General features: G+C 45.9%; 1 long non-coding RNA gene across 1 annotated transcript in view; it reads left to right on the forward strand.

The window, feature by feature from the left end:
* The window catches only part of LOC122495455, a 34,539-nt gene extending 14,830 nt beyond the window's left edge, over positions 1 to 19,709 (forward strand). The window contains exon 3 of the long non-coding RNA XR_006300465.1: positions 18,566 to 19,709. This is a non-coding gene — a long non-coding RNA (uncharacterized LOC122495455). The remainder of the gene's footprint in view (positions 1 to 18,565) is intronic.
* Positions 19,710 to 20,741: the final 1,032 nt, after the last annotated feature.

Consider the following 20,741-nt stretch of genomic DNA (forward strand, 5'->3'; position numbering starts at 1 on the left):
CAGTCCATGGTCAGGTGGAGTAGAATCAGGCAGAATGACTCCTTTCTAGTTTTTCAGTGAAGTTTGAATTTTAGAACCCTTTTGGGGCACCTGCTTGGCTCAGTCAGTTAAGAGTCCAACTTCAGCTCAGGTCACTATCTCACGGTTCATGAGTTCGAGCCCCGCGTCGGGCTCTGTGCTGTCAGTTCTGTCAATGCAAAGCCTGTTTCAGATCCTCTGTCTCCCTCTCTCCCTCTGCCCCTACCTGCTCACTCTCTCTCTCAAAGATAAATAAACATTTAGAGCTCTTCTGAATGCATGCATTCAGTGTACGTCCACAAAGCATGCATGGCTGTGTCTGTGTGTGTGCTCAGCTTCACCTAAGCCTTTAGAAAACTTTGGTTTGGATTCAAGGGCACTTATTGGGAAGAATAACCATTTGGGTGATGATGCCATCTTATGTCAATTTGAACTTGAAAAAAATGACATTGTTCTAGAATCTGTAAGCTTCAACATTTGTATCAGTAATTTGAATGAAGATAGGCAGGTGTGCCTTATAATTTTTTTGATATGCTGAATCTGGACTGGACAGTGGGTAAATAAGACCATAAGTGAGCATCCAGGATAATGTGGAGAGGTTCAAATGTAGAACTGAATCTAAGTGGAAACTTACAAGAGCACATTAGTGATCCTATTCTTGGCTTCAGAAGCACTTCTGCAAACTGTAGGAAGGTGGGGTTGTGGCTTGGTAATGTGGGACGTGTAGAAAAGACTTAGGAGACTTGAGGTGACAGTGGATTTGGTGAATTGGCCAGAGCAAAGTGGATGCATTGAAGACCTGAGCTGAGTTTGCTCGTCAAGTCTGCATTGCCTGCTGGGGAGAGGGCACTGCGCTCACCAGAAAGTCACAGAACAATTGGCTACTTCATTTACTCATAACATCCTTAACTGTCATTGCTAAAAGGGGCTTCCATTTAAAAATTGCTAGAAAGTAGAGTGCTTGGTGAGATATTTCCCCATGACCTTTCTTGTTACTGTCATGTTATTTAGAAAACCAGCACTCAGAATTTGCTTCCACAGTGGAAGTCTTTATAGTATAAACCCATTTGTTATGGCAAATGTATCTCTATTAGTAGATTTTAGCTTAAATCAATTATATAAGTGCTTCGTAAGAACATTTATTTTGCCCAGTGTTTCACCAGCATCAAGGATTTTAGAAAGTGTTTGATCTTTCTTTTTCTGAAACTCTTACAAGAGTGATGGGTTTACTAAAATTTACAGTGAAGCTAACCTGATTACTCTGGGCTATTTTTAAGAGGATTAGACTATTCAAGGGCAGATGGATTCTAATCCCATGACTAATGTTTTGGCCAATAGAGTACAATGCTTTTTGATTATGAAAATTGGTTAGTAACCATCTCAGTATGCTCACCCTTTCCTGCTTATGACAAACAGTACTAAAATGTTTCTCTTGGAACCTGGTTATAGATCAGCTCTATATTCCTGAATTAATCACTGTTTAGTGGGGCAAGTTGCCATGTTGCTGAAGGGACCTAGGGGTAAAGTTCTTTGGCTGTTGACAATGGCGGGTGACTCATTATAGCCAAATGTTTCCCATTATTTAATCAAGGTCGAATACAGAAAATGGAGTAGGGTTGTGGTGATAATAATCATCTCAGAGGGATCTGGTCTTTGCCAGGATAGAATTAAGTGTCCAGGTTGAGGTTTCCAAATGGTTTTTGTTTTTTGCCTAAAAGAAAGCAGCTTACTTGAGTTTCTTATCATCAGTGTGCTAAAATTCACAATGGTTACAAGTTTTAGGAGAGTGGTTAATGAACATGACTTCTCAAACAAAAGGGATATCTCACGGATTTGGTAACCAAATTGGTGGTCCCAAAGGCTTTTTAGTCTGATAAAAGAAAATTTGAGGATACTTTTGTACCAAAGGAAATCTGGAAATGTGGCTTCATTAGCAAAATAGCAGATTTTCCTGAGAGATGTTGAGAGTTTATGAAGACAAGAGAACCGAATATTTGAAATCAGGACTGTGTTGGTGAAGATAAACTCTTGCTCTGTCCTGATCCTCCATTCTCCCTACTCGTTCCCTAATTGGATCCTTCACCATTGTTTACTAAGTGAGAACACCACCAGGTAGCTCAAGCCAGAACATCAGGCATCATCCTTTATACCTTCTTCTTGCAGAATTTTTGTATCCAATCAGTTGCAAAGTCCTATTGATTATATTTCCTAATAACCATCCTAGGGGTTCAGAATGAGAACTGCCCCAATATGTGCCATGTTGGCACGCAGATTATTTTGATCTGAAACAATCAAGGCCCAAAGAAGCTTTGACCTTCCCCCTGACTGCCTAAAAGAATTTAAATAGTGGACCTGCTCCAGGAAGAGAGCTACCACATAGATAATTACATTATAATGTGAACCGGGGCGGTAGACAAGGAGGAATTTAGCAGAGGCCTGTTTGATCAAAGTCTATGTCCCATTGCTCTGTATGGCCTAGCAAATGTTTGCTTACCAAACATTCACGCTTTTTCATTTTCCTGTGAATTGTCTTCCTTCCCTTTGAAGTTCCGGACCCCTGCCCCCCCGCCCCCTTCTCCTTAGTTCAGGATGACACATATACCTCATTTTGCCTGTCTTCGGACTCTCTCATCTTTATGTGGAGTGCATAATTAAAGTTGATTTTTTTCCCCCGTTGATCTGTCTCATGTCGACGTAATTCATAGACCAGCCAGAAGAAAAGTGTTTCCTCCCAGAACCATCCACTTGTCTCTACTCTCGCCACCATTTTGGGTGAAGCCACAATCATATCTTCTGTGGGTTTTAGAAGCAGCAGTCAAATTTGCCTCTTTGCCTCCACAAGCTCCCTTTCTCTCCCTTCAACTTCTTCTTGACCCTGCAGCAGAGATGGGTTTTTAAAACCACATTTGAGGGGCGCCTGGGTGGCGCAGTCGGTTAAGCGTCCGACTTCAGCCAGGTCACGATTTCGCGGTCCGTGAGTTCGAGCCCCGCGTCGGGCTCTGGGCTGATGGCTCAGAGCCTGGAGCCTGTTTCCGATTCTGTGTCTCCCTCTCTCTCTGCCCCTCCCCCGTTCATGCTCTGTCTCTCTCTGTCCCAAAAATAAATAAACGTTGAAAAAAAAAATTAAAAATAAATAAATAAATAAAACCACATTTGACCATGTTGACCCCCTGTGTAAACCACTCAATGGCTCCCCATTGCTGTGAAGATCTAACCCCATCCTCACTATGACCCATGGGGCCTCCATTACTTGCCCGTTTGCTCCTGTGGCTTCTTCTCTCTCTGTGCTCCATGCTTCTCATTCTCTGCGCTCCATGCTACCCTTGCTTCAGTTTCTTGAACTGAGGCCTTCCAACTCAGAGCTTGCATGCACATTTCCTCTGCGTGGATCGTGCTCCTCCTGTTTCTACCTTCCAGACTTTTTCCATGCTGACATCTACTCATGTGTCAGCTCCCAAGGTGACGGCACCTGCCCAAACTAGCCTTTCCCGGTGCAGCAGTCTGAGCTGCATCTCCTGGCCGTCTGCCCACATAGCACCCAGTACTTTTCCTTTGTGCATCATTGCGATCAAATCATTGTTTAACTAGTTGTTTGGTGTCTCTCTCACCCGCTAAACTGTAAGCTCCCCGGGGGCAGGTACTGTGTCTGCTGCTATGTTTCCTCTACACCAGAGCTCTGCTTGGACTCACTACCTTGATTCCCTTTGAATAGAGAAATAAATGAACATTTGAGATGTGTGGTTACTGTGGCAGGGGGAGCTGTCCTACGAGCTAGAAAGCTCAGGAACGAGGAATATATACATACAGCTTGCGTGGCAGTGCCATGTGAGTGAATGTTAGCCCAGTGCATTTCTACTCTTCAGTTATCCATGGTCTTTTTGGTACATCTCTGCCACGCTGCAATCGCTCCCTGAGGAAATGGGTGTTAACGAGCAGAGAGTAGAGAAAAGCAGGCAGGGTCCCTTTCTGGCTTGTGAGTTGTGAAAACTGAGTTTGGCACAGTAAAGAATATATCTGGTCTTTATGGCCAGTTCTTAGTATAAGAGTTCAAAACCTTTGGAATTTCCTGCATGATGAGAGTGGCTTTTGTTATTGGCCACGAGCCCTTTCCAACCACACTTGAGTTTATGCTAATGAGGTGACTCAAGGTGGGTGGGCCCTTGATATAAGATTAGGCTGGCCCACGCCCGAAAGACCTGGGGTCTGGGAGAGGAGAGGGGCTAGACATAGCTCTGCACATGGCCAGAGTTGTAATAAGATCCCAGGAAGACTCTGGACACCCCACCTGTGGTGATGGCGTGTCCTGACTCCCTGGGGAGAGGTCATGGGAACTTTACATCTGTGACCCGCCCCCGGCCAGTTATTGTCCCCTGCATCCCTGACATCTGGGTGTTTCTGAGTTATGTCCTTTAGTAGAACCTTCATAGTAAGTGCAGTGCTCTCCATGAGCTCCTTGACTTGTTTTTGCAAGTTCTTGAACCTGAGGGGGTCACGGGGTCCTCCGAATTTGTAGCCAGTCAGCGTGGGCAGCCCTGAAACATACACTTGCCATCTGAAGTGGAGGTGGTCTTATGCAAATCTTTGCCCTTAACCCACGGAGTCTGCCCCGGCTCTGGGAGTTGAGCTGAATGGCAAGAGATCTGGCTGGTGTCGGAGAATTGGTGTCGGACAGTAAGAGAGAAGATTTAGGGCAGCGATCCCAGAAGATTTCCCTTCCTTTAGGGCCAGGACCACTGTTGTGGGGAAGCAGTGGGGCACAGATGTTGGCGGACCCCTGAAAAGGGAGCCCCGGTGCCCTGCCTTCCTAAGGTAAGTGCCATCAGAGTCAGACCCCTCAGGTGGTTTTGTAGGACACGAGAGCAGAGCAGCCTGTGTCTCCAGGTAGAAGGTCCCAGGAAGGGGCTACCTGTCCCATGAAGACCTGAGGAAATTTCTCAGGTTTTACTCTAGGCGGTGGGAGCCGCCTGAACCTGGGGCTGCTGGAAGGACATGGAAGGAGCAGGAAAGAGCCAGTGTGCTCACGAGGTGGAAAGTCAGATCACAAGGGGCTTTGGGGAATTGAGGGTGTGGGCGGGCTCTAGGGAATGCACATTTTAACCATGTGTGTGCATGAGTTTGTGCGTGCACATGTAAACCCTACGTCCCCTCTCATTCTCTTGTTAAAATCTCTCAGTGCCTAATGCTTATATAATTTATGTCAAAAGCAGAACTGGAATCACATTTACCTACGTATATTATTATTTTGCAGTTTGATCTTTTGGGGCAGGAAGAATATCGGTCCCCCAAAGAGGTCCATGTCTAATCCCAGGAATTTGTGAATGTTATCCTATCCGACAAAAGGAACTTTCTAGATGTGATTTAGTTAAGGATTTTGTGATGGAAGGTTATCCTAGATTATCCGGGTGGGTCCAGTGTAATCACAGGGGTCCTTATAAGAGGGAGGCAGGAAGGTCAGAGTCAGAAGATGTGTGATGACAGAAGCAGAGGTCAAAGAGAGAGATTTGAAGATGCTACATGCCTGGTTTCGAAGCTGGAGGGAGGGACCACGAGCCAAGGAATACAGGTGGTGTCCAACCTCCAGAACCGCAAGATAATACATTTGTCCTTGTTGTTTTAAATCATGAAGGTTGCAGTCATTTGTTACAGCAGGAAGAGGACATTAAAGCAATCTTTCACTTAAAATATGCGATAAACATTTTCCATGTCCGTGGATGTATTCCTTTAGCCTCATTTTAATGACTCCCATGGTTTTCCATTAAAAAGCCGTATCATAATGTATTTACTGATCATCTATGGCTGGACATTTAGGTTGCTTTCAGATTTCTTTTTTCTTTTTGCTAAACACCAATGCAATTAATATCCTTGACATATGTCCTTCTGCTCTTCTCTGGTATTTCCTTAGGATCGATCTCTAGAAGTGCAGTTCTAGGAAATGCACATTTTAAAGGTTTGTGACACACATCTGACATTTGATTTGGGGGGCTGGAGACTTTCCAAGTCCGTTTGTTGATGACTGGGTCCTTCGCTTTCATTTATGAAAGTAGGTCTGCTGAAATGGAGTGTCCCTTTATGTTTGAACCAATCCTTTCTTCTTCCATCTGCAAAGAGGAGAAAAGGAAGATGCTAAAATAGTGCCAGAAGGGGCCTGATTTCCCGACAGCCAGTGCGCAGGGTCCTATGCAGGAATACCGTGTAGGCAGCAGAGGCCAACATCTTGCAAGAGTTGAATCCATGAGTCACCCACACTTGAATATACCAATGGATTCTCTAAAATGTTTGCCTCTGTGTGGATATGAATTTGCCCACCGGCTCCTGGGGCTATGTTCAGGGACAGTGTACAATCCTCCGTGGGCACAAGGTGATGGCAACTGAATGCTGAGTGGAGAGGGGCTTGCTGTGAATTCCCAAGAGCATTTGTTACACATGCTAATCACATCTCTAGACACTATTGCTTGAAAATAAAGACGCTACTAGAGTTAATCAGGGACAAAGGATTAATATGACAAGGGTGTTGCATTGGGAAAAGTGGCGATCAATCCAGAATTTGAAGAGTTGGGGGTTTTAACTTGGAAATAAATGCAACATAGACACGTTTTTTTTTTGCTTCTAAAATACCAAGGCTAACTCAGAAGTGACCAGGATGCAAGACGAGGAAGAGGGGAGAGAGAAACTCCAGGGGGTGGGAGAACATACAAAGATGGTAATTTGCCCAGTCTTAAATATGCTAATATGAGTTAGTTTCTCAGGTAACATGTTCTGGCCCGTTATGCCCTGTTATGAATGTCCCTGTCATGCATATTACCCTGGTGTTGTGAATAAGCTCTTTCAGGAAGTTTATTATTAATCACCTACGTATAAACGGTATTAGCTGCTGTGCATTTTTAAGTAAATAGCCACAGATACACCCTCGAGGGACTGTTGACCATATAGCAAAGAGAGCCTATATTTATAAAAAGCCAAAGAAATAAAAATCTGGATATTTATCTTTGTGTGAAATGTAAAGTTATTTTGGAATACCCAAATTTTGAATGTTTCAGTTTTCTTTTGCATATTTTGGGTATTTGATATGGGGAACATCTGTTTTTCTTGTGTCTCCTCCTTAGGCGAAGCAGACCTGGAGGAAGGGGGTTATGATGCCCGTGCATCCTGGAACCCCTCTGCTGTAATAACCCACCATGAATTCTGTCCCTGAAAACAGCATAAATTTATTCTCTCCCAGTGCTGGAGGCCAAAAGTACAAAATCAATGTGTCAGTAGGGCCACGCCCCCTGATCGCTTTAGGAAAGGATCTCTCCTCACCTCTTTCAGGTTTTGGTGGCTCCAGAAGTTCCTTGGCTTGTGGCTGTGTCCCTCCAGTCCCTGCCTCCGTCTTCACATGGTCTGTTCCTCGTCTCTTGGTCTTCTCCTCATCTGTCTCCTTTAGGGACACTGTCATTGAATGAAGAGCCCACCTCGGTAATCTAGGATGATCTCCTCTCCAGACCCTTAACTTAATCACACCTGTAAAGATCTTCTTTTCCAAATGGATACTGGGGATTAGAATACGGACATACTTCTGGAGGGGCCATCAGTCAGCCTGTTGCACTCTCCTGTCCCCTGGAGGCGGATGTGGATAGCGTATATATGGCTGCTTGTTTTGCTTGCCTGGGGGACTGAACACACCGTGGACGCTGGCCAGACCGTATATATGTATAAATAGAACTCTGACCCACAACCTGTAGCAACCTGCCCAGGAAACCAACCCAGTATCCCCATACCAGCCCAGGAAGCCAGCCTGCTGTAAGTCAGACCACTATCTCTAGTAGTAATCCAGGAAGCCAAGCAATAATCCCATCATAGTCTGCCCCAAATGGCCAGGACTCGATTAATTACTGGCACCTTCCCTAACTTTTGTGTCTCTGCCAAAGCTCGAGTGACGGCGGCCGCCTCCCTTGCTCTAGCAAGTTCAGGATAAACAGGCTTCGCTTTTCCCATTTGACTGGTTTTCATCTATTTCCACATGCGTTTGCTATTCTTCTGACCGTACCAGGCAGACATTCCCCGCTGGGTGTCGTTCTGCCTTTCACGTCTCCTTCCGCACCTTAACGTCTACCTGCCGCTGGGAAAGAGCCATGTCGTGCTGGTAAAACAGGGTGGCGGTGGAGGACCCAAGGGGGAGGTGTCGTGAGCCAAGGGCCGAGTGGTAGCGGCACCACCCGGGAGCAGACGGAGAACAATAAGAGCTATGACAAGGTGCCAGGACGCACCCCCAGAAACCATTCAGGACCCCACTCAAGATCTGCGCTTGTTAAAACTATTTGTGTATGCAACCCATGCATTTTGTAAGTCGTGTTAGTTTTCAGATGTCTTTTCCTCTGACCTTTCCTCAGTTAACACATGGCGCTGTGCTTGGGATATACCATCATTTATTTCCTACTACCCTGTATTTATGGGGAAGCCGACTGGAAGGCACACAGGGGAAAGACGGGTCTCTAAGGTGCACAGGACTGCACGAAAGCTGGGTGTGAGAAGAGCGGAAGGAAAGCCAGAGGGGTTAAGCTCTAGAAGTGGCAAATCAGGGATGCAGAGAGGAGAAAACATGCTGTAGTGTGAGAAGGCGTGAGGGGCCACGTGGTTTAATGCAGAGAGCGCAGGGCTGGCAAGTCAGGTGACGGGGGTGACGTGAAACAAGGCGTCAATTTATCGGATGCTTGTGGCTCCCTTTGCTCCATAATTCACGCTCCGGTACTAGTCTGACATTTGCCCAACGAGACAATAATTCTAAGGCTCTGTTTTTTCACATGAAAGGTCTCTGTTGTCATTAAAAACATTCCGGAGCCGGTGGGACCCCTGGCTCTCACCTCCCTGTGAACAGACCGGGACAGGGCTTTTGTCGATCAGCTCCCCTGAGCCTTATGAAGGTTTTTTCTGAGAGTCTGGGGCAGCCAGAGGGGACCAGCCAGGCGCTGAGATCTGTGTCTCACGCCAACCCAAATAACCCCACATTCATGGCTTTTACTTGTTGGGTGTTGGGCTGCTACCTGCATTTCACTTTAAGAAATATTCTTTTAGCTAAACGTGAAGACATCGCAGCTGAGTATGGTGGGGAGGGGAGGCAGCCAGCCAGCGACTGTAGGTTCTCTCTTGCCCAGAACAGTCCAGCTTTCCCATCCTCTGCTCCACCCCTGGCGAGGTGTCAGGAATTAGGTGACAACGTACCACTCTCTCACCTGATTCAGAGGTGTTGGGAGCCCTCGTCGGTCAGGTTGTGCTCACATCATTGGCTGATCATGGTGTGAAAATTAGCACAGACTTTATTTAAGGTTTTATAGCATCCCTGGAGAGAAGGCACAATTAATCCCGATCTTACAGATGAAAAGCTGGAAATGCAAGCTATTTAAAGGACGCCCTACACGACACCAGGATGGGTCATTAGGAAGGAGGCCAGGGTGGGATGGCAGCCTGTAAGACCCAAGCCCGGAGTGACCGGGCTCCCGTGATGCCTTTTGTGCAACTGCCTTTTGAATTTCAGTGGCTGCCCCTGATTGAGAAGATAGGAGCCACAAATTGCCAATTCTTGTCACCAACAGAACTTAGGCTTGACCTCTTGATAACGAGGATAGGCTTTCAGCACTTCCTGCTCCAGAAGTGAGTACAATCCAAAGGAAGACAGGTTCTGTACTCCTTGCTCAGTGCCCTCTGTTGATCCAGACCCTGCGGGCACGTGTGTGAATGGCCATGAACCCCGAGCAGCCCTGCAGCGCCGTAACAGGCAAGAGCTTGCTGAAGACTCTAGCCATTATCCCATCGGGACAGGGGGCATGGAGGGGTGGGGCCTCTCTCTGGCTTTGTGTCAGGTGTCTTTTCCCCCCCTTTGGCTGCTATAGCAAATTGCCACAAACTTAGTGGTTCAAAACAGCACATATTTATCCTGTTACAGTTCCAGGGATTACAGAAATCTGAAAGGCGTCTCAGCTGGCTAAAATCAAGATGTCGACAGGGCTGGTTCCTGCTCGAGGCTCCAGGGGATAACCTGTCCTTGGTGCTTCCAGCTTCTAAGGCCATTCGTTCCTTGGCTACATCCGATCTGTTTACAAGCCTGGGCCCACCTGGGTAACCCAGGATCGTCCCTCCGTCTCAAGATCTGCAGACACGTCTGCAGGGTTCTTTTGACATAGAAGGCAATGTATTCACACGGTCTGGGGACTGGTACGTGGACATCTTGGGGGTCATTATTCAGCTACCACACCAGGCAGTTCTCAGACTTGGGGGGTGGTTCAGAATGAATCCAGCTCTGAGACTTGACCAGGGCCTCTGATGGCACGATAGGATTTTCAAAGTGTCTTCCTTTTGGAAACTCACCTCCTCTGGAACTGGAGCCTGGAGAAGAAGGTGTGGAAGCCCCGGGCTGGCGATATCCTCGGGAATCCACGCTTGGACTGGAAAGCGTCACAGCGACCTAGAGATTCGCTAGGTGCTTTCTGCCATGTGCCCTGAGCCCTGGAGACAACACGAAGGAGGGTGCAGACCGGGTTTGTCCCTGACCCTCTACACTTGCTGGCAGCTCCCTTGGCGTCGGTTTTCTCCGCTGTGACAGAAGTGTGATTCAGAATGCCAACACACGCAAAAGCCCCGTGTCAATAATTTTATTTTACTTTGATCATTCTTTTCAAAAAGTATATCTACGATTTCTTTCTAACGGTAACTACAATACATGTCAAGGGCAGAATGTTTGAAGAGTTCAGAAATCCATGTGTTACTCAGGATCCTACCGCCCGCTCATCTGCACTCCAGAGGCAGCCCTGCCTTCGTTTCTAAGCAAACACACACAGCACACACATTCACAACTGGGACCAACCATTGTATAAGCACATAACGTATGTTTTTTTAAATGTTTATTTATTTTTGGGGCACCTGGGTGGCGCAGTCGGTTAAGCGTCCGACTTCAGCCAGGTCACGATCTCGCGGTCCGTGAGTTCGAGCCCCGCGTCGGGCTCTGGGCTGATGGCTCAGAGCCTGGAGCCTGTTTCCGGTTCTGTGTCTCCCTCTCTCTCTGCCCCTCCCCCGCTCATGCTCTGTCTCTCTCTGTCCCCCAAAAAATAAATAAAACGTTGAAAAAAAATAAATGTTTATTTTTGAGAGAGAGAGAGAGACAGAGACAGAAACAGCGAGCAGGGGAGGGGCAGAGAGAGAGAAAGGAGACACAGAATCTGAAGCAGGCTTCAGCGCAGAGCCCAATGTGGGGCTCAAACCCATGAACCGTGAGACCATGACTTGAGCCGAAGTCGGACACTTAACCAGGTGAGCCCTGCAGGCGCCCCAGCATATAATAAACATATTTGTGCACAAACTATTCAACTACTGTTATGGGAAAATAGCAGTTTTGATTTATTCACCAGTGTAGTATGCCTCCAGACACACACGTTTTGGTGCTTTTCACACCTACTTCTGCTTGCTCTCAGGTTTCCACGGGGTGGGGACTTCCTCATTCTTTTGTCATGAAAGCCAAGGGCAGTGAACACTGTGCCTGTCTTACTGCTTGAGTGTCTTAGACGGCTTTTAGAATTTATGAAGAGACAATAGTCTTGTGATTTAAGGCTATTGATTTGCAAGAATTGGGCCTTTTGAAAGAGAAAGAGGTGTTTGAAAGTCAATGACTTGTCTTTGCCTATCAAAAGCTAAGTGAGTCCCCGTGTATAGATTTATAAAGTTTATACCAAAAAAAAAAAAAAAAAAAATGGAGCTGGGGGAAATGGAGAAAGAGCCAGACTATGCTGTCACCCTGCTGGATAAAGATTCAGTGCTTGGTGCAGTTGCAACCGGGGGGACTGGAGAGGACGGGAGCAGAAAGCGAGGTCTGTGGTCCAGATAGCAAGGGACTGGGTCCAAAGGCTTGGGGGTGCACTGGGGAGTCCACATATTGATCACGCTCCAATCTCGGAAACACACAGCGTTTTCTCTGGCTACGTCTGCATCTGACCTGTCAGGTGATGCTGTAGAATTTCGGACAACTCAGCTGATGCAATTCACTTCACAATCATGGTTTCAAACTTCCAGTGACTTCCCAAGACTGCCCACCAAATCTTTCCCTTTTTTTTTCCCGCCATGGAATGTCTGCTCTCCATTCTCTGGGATAACTATTTCATGCCTCAATTTTTCTCCTTAAATCTCCAAGCCTCTCTTCCTTCCCATCCCTTCCACGGCCAGGTCATCAGCTAACTAGATGGAAATAGAAGGAATTAGATGGAAGCATCTTTTTTTAATTTAATTTTATTTTGTTTTGTAATGTTTCTATTTATTTTTGAGACAGAGAGAGACAGAGCATGAGCAGGGGAGGGGCAGAGAGAGAGGGAGACACAGAATCCGAAGCAAGCTCCAGGCTCTGAGCTGTCAGCCCAGAGCCTGACGCAGGGCTCGAACTCACAAACCACGAGATCATGACCTGAGCTGAAGTCGGACGCTCAACCGACTGAGCCACCCAGACGCCCCTAGGTGGAAGCATCTTAATTTAGCACCATCGAATCTAGAGGCCTACCAGCCCTGGGAGTCCTTGTCCTTTCTCCGTCCCTAGGCCTCTGTTGTCCAGAGGCCACCATTCCTGCTGTTTTCTCAAGGATTTAACCCACTTCGTGTTCCTTTCCTTCCTTCCTTCCTGCGACTTCAGTTTCTCTCCGCCAGCATATTTTTCACAGCACACAAACAGGCTGTGGTTTTTTCGGATCCACTTAAGTCTTCTCTGACCCTCTCCTGCTTCAGTTAGCGCCCCATCATTCTGCCCCGGTTCACAGCAGACGTCCGCAATCTCGTAAGAATTGTACACGCACGCTGTCTCCGTTTGTTTATGATGACACAACCTTCTCATCTGGTTTTTCACCCACTTCTGTTTTGACTGGCTCTCTTCAAGTTCACCAGTGGTCTCCACATTCCGTTTCATTCTGTTTCTCACTCGAATTGGAACAGAGGAGGACTCTTTTTCTGGAAGACCCCCTCTCACACTTCAGGATTTCTTCTGATCTGGCATCTTTCTTTTTCCCATCTCTTGTTCCTCTGATTCTCCCCAACTGCAAACGTTCGAGGGCCCTACGGCTTACTTTTCATCTCCCTACTCTCTCTGCCCTTGAGAGGTCAGATTTGTTCTGCTGACCTCCACACATCAATCTCTAGCCCAAACGTGTGATGTGAACCTGAGAGCCCTGCATCTGATACATCTGGTGTGTTGGCTCACAGTCTGGTCTCAGAGTTGTCGTGTCGTCCTTCCGTTCCATAATCAGTAAATGACACCCCCACCAGCCAGCTGCCCACCGAGGCTGCTTCCCCCTCCCCCTCCCTGTGCAAACCATCCACATATCTTGCCGTATCCCATATCCCCCACCAGGGTGCATTTGCTCTTCTCCACCTCTCCACTTCTCTTTGTTCCAAACTTCTTTTTTTTTTTTTAATGTTTATTTATTTTTGAGAGAGAGAGAGAGAGAGAGAATGAGAATGAGAATGAGAATGAGAATGAGTTGGGGAGGGGCAGAGAGAGAGGGAGACACAGAATCCGAAGCAGGCTCCAGGCTCTGAGCTGTCAGCACAGAGCCCGACGCCAGGCTCGAACTCACAAACCGTGAGATCATGACCTGAGCCCAAGTCGGTCACTCAACCGACTGAGCCACCCAGGCACCCCTATTCCAACTTTCTTGACATCTCACCTGGGCCACCATAGCAGCGTTATGACTCTGACCCCTTTTCTGTTCTATCTTCTCTAAGGTAAAATCCCAGCTCCCGCCATCACTTACAGGGTACTCTTGTTCCCCTCTGCCCAGCTTGCTAACTTGTTCTCCTCTGTCTCATGTACACTTACCACTGGCTGTGCTGGGACTCTCCTGCCCTAGGAGCATTGCACACACTCTTCTCCGTCTCTCAGGACTTCTCAACCTTGGCCCTGCTGACACTTGGGACTGCATAATTCTTTGTTGTGGGGGTCTGACATATGTATTATAGAGTGTTTAGTAGTGTTCCTGGCTTCTTCCAAGTAGACGTCAGTAGCATCCCCCCATGCCAAGTTTGACAACTAAAAATGGCTCCAGACGTTGTCAAAGGTCTCTTAGTTGGCGAAATCTCCCCTTAGTTGGCAAAATCAGCCCCTGCTCTACCCAAAATTACACCCACCCATCATCCCATAACCTAGGGCCAGCATTAAAATGACTTAATAACTGCTATAGCATAGACTTCAACCAATCAGAATATATGCTGGCCCCAAGCATCCTTATTTTTGTCTGTAAAATGAAGATACTGATAATCCCCACCTTGTAGGCTTGTCATGAGAGCAGATGAGTTTAAGTGGATAAAGTGCTTATCCCAAGGCCTGCCGTGGAGGGAATGCTCCATAAGCACCCAATGTTCCTCTTGCCATCCTTATTATAATTGGCTCATTACTAGCCGTGTCCAAAGCAGCCTCCTTGCTCATCTGTTATGCTTCATTGCTGCACTCTGGTTGTTCCTGAAGAACACTCACAGGTCGTAATTAATTTGTAATCATATCTGTTTTCATTTGTGTATTGGTCTATTACCTGACTTCCCTTGTAAATCCTACCAAGGCAGTGCATCAGGGTAGTTCACTGTTGTAACAAGTAACTTCTACACCTCTGTGATTTCGCACAGTGGAAGATTATTCACTTTTTCCAAATGTCTGTTCCATGTGACTCTTTGGGGTACAAGCCTTCCAGGTGCCCATTTGGGGTCTCCTCCTTCCCTTGCTGGGGCTCGCTGTGGGATCCTCTGCCTCCATCTGGCAGACAGGGGAGGGAGACAGATGGAGGATTTCACGCGGAAGATTTTCAATGGACCTGGGCTGGGAACACCCGTCGTCACTTCCTGCCCCCATTCCACTGGCTACTGCTCAAGTCACATGGCCGCAGAGCTGCAAGGCAGGCTGGGAAACGTAGTCTGGCTGTGCCCAGCAGAGACAGGAAAGAGTGCGGGGAGCGTCGGGTCAGTCTGTTTACAGGCAGGCATTGCATCCGTGGGCTCCGCATCTACAACGGTGCTGGGCACAGAACTCATAACAAAAAATATTGGTGAATGAAATCAGTGAATAAGTGAATATGTTTTAACCCATGTCAATCTTTCCTGAGCATCCACATTGGAAAGGATTAATTTTTTTTCAGAGGGGCTGTAACATTTATAAACTTTATTACGTGCTGAAAAGCTTGTGGAAGGATAATTGAGTAGTTTAACACTCTTAGCTTTGCCAGTTAAGAGCCACCTAAACCTTGGGAAGACCACCTCCTTCTCCGTGTAGGGCCTTAGTTTCTCTACCTGCCCAGGGTCTTTCCTGGAGCGGTGAAGTGCTGTCTCTTTTTGTTTCAGATGTGATCACCAGCATAGCCTTGTTTACAAAAGAGACCTGAAATAAATGCTTCTAGATTGATTTTCTGACCAGCGTAGTTCCCTCTGACTGTCATGTTCCTCCGGGTCCGGTCTGCTCTCAGGGAGATACATTAAAAAGAAGGACTCCCGACCAGGACCAGGCAGATTGGAAAGACAAGAATGTTAAAACGCAGGCTGTCTCTCCCCACCCCCTCCAAAGGCTGGCAACAGCGTGATTCAGGTGTGCGGTTACCATTTCAGATGGCTGGTCAACCAATATTGTGGTTTATATTGGAATTACAGGAAAGTCCTTGACAAGCTTTTTGTTACAGCTCTGAGATGGTTCGTGCAGACAGGGTTGCCCAATTCAGCGGAAAAAAAAAAATACAGGCTGTCTATTGCATGGGACGTACCATAAGTATGCAAAGAATTATTCATTGTTCATCTGAAATTCTAAGCAAACTGGGCACTCTCTATTTTATCTGGTAATCTTATTGGTGTGGACCCTCAGTCTTCAACGTTGGCCTGGCTCTGTCTCCTTCTCTGTCTCCATTCCTGATTCATTTGAACAGTGGCAGAACTGACTGGAAAATTCTAGGATGTGTGAGTTTCCAGAGCAAGTCCCCCTCCTCCCTTATCACATGTGGGTTGGTTACTTAATGATTGACTTCAGTGTTCACCCTATAGCTGCCTACTTCCATTTCAGTGGCTGGCTGGGCAGGTCATGCCATCTTTCTGTATGTTCTAGCTAGTGGGTCATTTACTTTCCAGCCTTAAGTAGAAGGGACTGTCGAGGCACCGGGGTGGCTTAGTTGGTTAAGCGTCCGACTCTTCATTTCAGGTCAGGTCGTGATCTCGTGGTTCAGAGTTCGAGCCCTGCATTGGGCTCTACACTGACAGTGCAGAGCCTGCTTGGGATTCTCCCTCTCTCTCAGTCTCTTTCTGCCCCTCCCCTGCTTTTGCTCATGTGCTCTCTCTTTCAAAGAAATAAATATACTTAAAAAAAAAAAAGAAGAGACTGTCTTGGCCTCCCATTCATCTTGCTTTCCACCTGACCAAAATTACTCAGCCAAGTCCCTAATGATTGTATTTCCTTCTCCTCTATTAAAATTGGGGTCAACCTTAACATCTGTGAGCCATGTTCAGATTTAATTAAGATACACTTGGTTTGGTCCACAACCACTTATAAATTTTAATTAAGCTGGATATATATTAAACTGAATTATTTTACAAGAACCAGTGCATTTGATAAGAAATGTAATTATCCGTATTTGAAATGCTACAGTTTTATATTCTGAAATCCCGATTTTAAAAGAAAACTCATTTTAGGTCAACTTTAGTCTTGAATAAGCATTGATGAATGAGGCCATTTCTGGCTTTGATTTCAATTCATATTAGTCTCCTTCCGTTATTAGAAAATACTCATTCATTCATTCAACAGTGAGGGTCTGTTTAGTACCAGGAACTATGTAAGTCATGATATTGGAAAAACTCACGTTTTAGATTCATAATGGTCTTCCTTTGGCCTTGCTTTTCGTCTTCACAGCCTTCATGAGTTGAGTTAGTTATCCGCTTAGGTATAAGTGGATTATCTTTTCATTGCTCACGTACACATGTAACTCTATTAGTATCCAGAAAAACGTTTGGGTAAAATGTGTCTAAACATCTCACTCAAAGAAGAAAAGATATCCTCTTCCTTTTTCCTTTCCTTTCCTTTCCTTTCCTTTCCTTTCCTTTCCTTTCTCTTTCTTTCTTTCTTTCTTTCTTTCTTTTTTTTTTTAAGTGAAGTCTGGTCCGTTTAGGGAGGTGAGAGAAGGCTGTATAAGGAAGGGAAGATCTCTGGACGGAATTGTGTTTCCCTGCCCCCACCCACCAATTCATATCCTGAAGCCCCAACCCCCAATGTGACTGCATTTGGAGACAGCACACGCATCAGTTAGGAGGTAATTAAAATGAAATGAGCTGAAATGTGGGGTCTTATGCTGAGAGGATTGGTGGTGTTATAAGAAGTGGAAGAGCCATCAGCCATCTCTCTTTCCCCACAAACACACCCACCAAGGAAAGGCCAGGTGAACATATGGTAAACAAATACCTCTTTGCCAGGAATAGATATCTTACCAAAACCCTACCATGCTGGCACTCTGATCTTGGACTTGTGGCCTCTGAAATGGTGACAGATTTCTGCTGTTCAGCCACCCAGTCTGTGGCATTGTGTTATGGTGGCCTGATCTGACTAATATAGCGAGCCTGCATCTAACCCTTTGGATGCATAGAATTTCCATGGGCTTTGGTGTTCTGGCCTGGGAGGTGGGCAGCTCTTTTCTCCAGAGAAGTTTTGCCCTTTACTGTAGTAAATCCCATGAAGTCAGCTACTTCCTGTTCCTGAGAACAGCACGGATCCATCTTAAAGTTCACGGGACAACCCTTGACAGTGGGGCAAAGCTGACCAGCTTGTCCTTGGATTGACCTTGACTTCTTAACATAGCATCTTGACTGATTGAACTTCATAGCCTGGACACTTGTGATTTACAACACTCAAGTCCTCCACAAATAGATAAATGCAGAATTCAATTTATCAGTTCCTGCAGCTTGCTCCATTCCGTTAGGGGGAGTTTTTCCATTAGAAGAGCTAATAATCCCTTCCTTTTCTGTGTCCCATTGAGTCTCATATGTCAACAGATTTCAGAACATTAAAAAAAAAATCTCAAGTTCAGCTTAATATTTGATGTGACTTTTACACTGCTGAGCCGTGTCCCTCCCTAAAAGCATGGTTCTTGTCTTTCCCTTGGAGTCTCACCTTCCGTACCTCTTTGATGCACTAAAAATGCTCTCTGTGGATCAATGGCGAGTACCAGCCCTCCAGACATAGAGCTGTGACAGAAAATCAATGTGCGGTGTGGACAGTTGAGGAGAACCTTAAATAATGCCTTAAAAGGTCTGCACTCTGCAGTCCTCGATCCCAATGCCCGTAGAGACTGCCAGTAGGGGTCATACCTGCTAACGTGTGTATTCTTTCCTAGTGTGCAGGAGTTTAATAAAACCGGCAGATGAAAACTACAGTCAAGTCACAATTAAAAAGCCTTTGGATATAGATTATTCTGACACCTTTTTTACCCCTCCTGTCCCTATGGTGAGAATATTTAAAAAATACTGAACTTGGCACTTTCCTTAAGTCACGCTGAGACCTAACACATGCGTCTCATTTTCTTTCTAAAAGCCAGCACTTAGCAACTTTCACTTGCTGGCATCATCTCGTGCCAAGAACAGTGAGGATGCTCTGAGAGACCCAGTGGCTACTTTCTTCTGGTGTCACATGAGAGGGGAAGGGGTAAGTACCCCCATTTATTAGCTTCTTGTTATAGCATAAAGCATCATAAAACTGCCATCTGTAAAAGGACCTACGGAGGACCTTTAGGCTAAATGTCTGCAATTCCCAAGATACTCCAAAATAACCTGGAACAGCATGGATGCTAATGTATGCCAGATTTGGATTTCTTCTGGTGGAGTATCCCTTGGATAACATCCTCTGAGGTTTTTCTTGAATAAAAGTTATGCCCAGGAAACTTTTTAGGGCCCTGTAATTAAAGAAGGATAGGCGGGATAGGAGGGTATACATTTCACAATAGTTTTTGTAGCTGTGTTTGTGAAAACAACAACGACAACAAAAACTGCAAGACAGGTGAGAAAGCCAAAGGGCACGGATGTGTTACTGAAGCACTGTGGCTAAGAGGACTTCCCTGCCTGGACTGCTTTGCTTGCAGCTACTGAGTGGTGTTATAAAGCTGCCGGAGGTTTGCAGCAATGTGCTATCACAATTCAGTTTACAGGCGTTCAGGGGTGAGAACTAGATGTGAGATGTGCCTGGAGGTGGTGTGGCTATTCAGAATGTGAGAGGGACATGGAAGATGGAGCAGAGGAGGAGATGTAGGCCTTTGGCCACAAGGAGGAGAGAGAGTGTGGCTTATGGCAGGGAGAGAGGGCTCTGAGAGCAGGTGGCTCTTTGTTAGCATTAGTTGAAAAGAGACGAGAGCTGTGACGAAATGTTTTTCCAGTTGAGAAATCACCCTCAGCCACAAACGTTTATGACTCGTAATGATTTAAGAAGGGAAGAGCCTCAGGTCACACGGGACTTTGAAGACAGACCTTCTGATGTTTTGTCTAGCACACGATGGCCCAATTTAAGCTCTAGAGCTGCTCTGATCAATATGGCAGCCACTGGCCGCTTGTGGCTAGTGTAAATTGTGTCAAATACACGTTGGATTTCAAAGATGTAATCAGAAAAAAGTACTACACTTCTCAGCAATTCTTAAAAATATTGACTATAGGGGCACCCGGGGGGCTCCGTCGGTTATGCGTCGACTCTTGATTTTGGCTCAGGTCATGATTCACGGTCATGAGTCTGAGCCCCGCATCCGGCTCTGCACTGACAGCACAGAGCCTGCTTGGGATTCTCTCTCTCCCTCTTTCTCTGTCCCTCCCCTGCTCACATTCTCTCCTGTCTCTCGAAATAACTAAATAAACATTTAGAAAAATATTGATTACATGTTGTAATGATATTTTGAATATATTGGGTTAATAAAGTTTTTATACAATTATTAAAATTAATTTCAATAGCAACCTTCTGGTTATAAGATGAAGTAAATCATGGAATGGAATGTGCAGCATGGTGACTACTTAATGACACCGTGTTGCATGTTTGGAAGTTGCAAAGAGAGTAGATCTCAAGAGCCCTCATCATAAAGAAAAGAGCTGTAACCCTGCATGGTGAGTGATGTTAACTACATTTACACTGGTGATCACTGTCACAGTATATACGAATACCAAATCATTATATTGTTGACCTGAAACTCACATAACATTCTCAGTAAGAAAATTAATTTCACCATTTTTTTTTCACTTTAAAATGTGTGGGGTTGGGGCGCCTGGGTGGCTCAGTCAGTTGAGCGTCTGACTTCAGCTCAGGTCATGATCTCGAGATTCATGAGTCTGAGCCCCCTGTTGGGTTCTGTGCCGACAGCTCAGAGCCTAGAGCCTGCTTCGGATTCTGTGTCTCCCTCTCTCCCTCTGTCTCTCTCCTGCTCACTCTCTATCACTCTCTCTCTCTCTCAAAAGTAAATAAAAACATTAATAAAAATTGAAACGTGTGGGTACTAGAAAACTTAACATTTTTACCTGTGTTTACATTATAATTTGCTGGACAGCACTGCTCCGGGTTATAGAAACAGATTAGGTTGAATCTCTCATATACATGATTATGCTTTCTTTAAGACATTTGAAGTTCCCCAATTTAAAAAACAAGTATCCCTAATTTTGTGAATTTCCTCTTTATGCAACCTAGTTCCAGAGGGCTCACCAAGCATGTCACCCCATTGATCAAACCCCCATTTGTCAAT

Source organism: Prionailurus bengalensis, chromosome A1 (assembly GCF_016509475.1).
Source record: "Prionailurus bengalensis isolate Pbe53 chromosome A1, Fcat_Pben_1.1_paternal_pri, whole genome shotgun sequence".
NCBI lineage: Eukaryota > Metazoa > Chordata > Mammalia > Carnivora > Felidae > Prionailurus > Prionailurus bengalensis.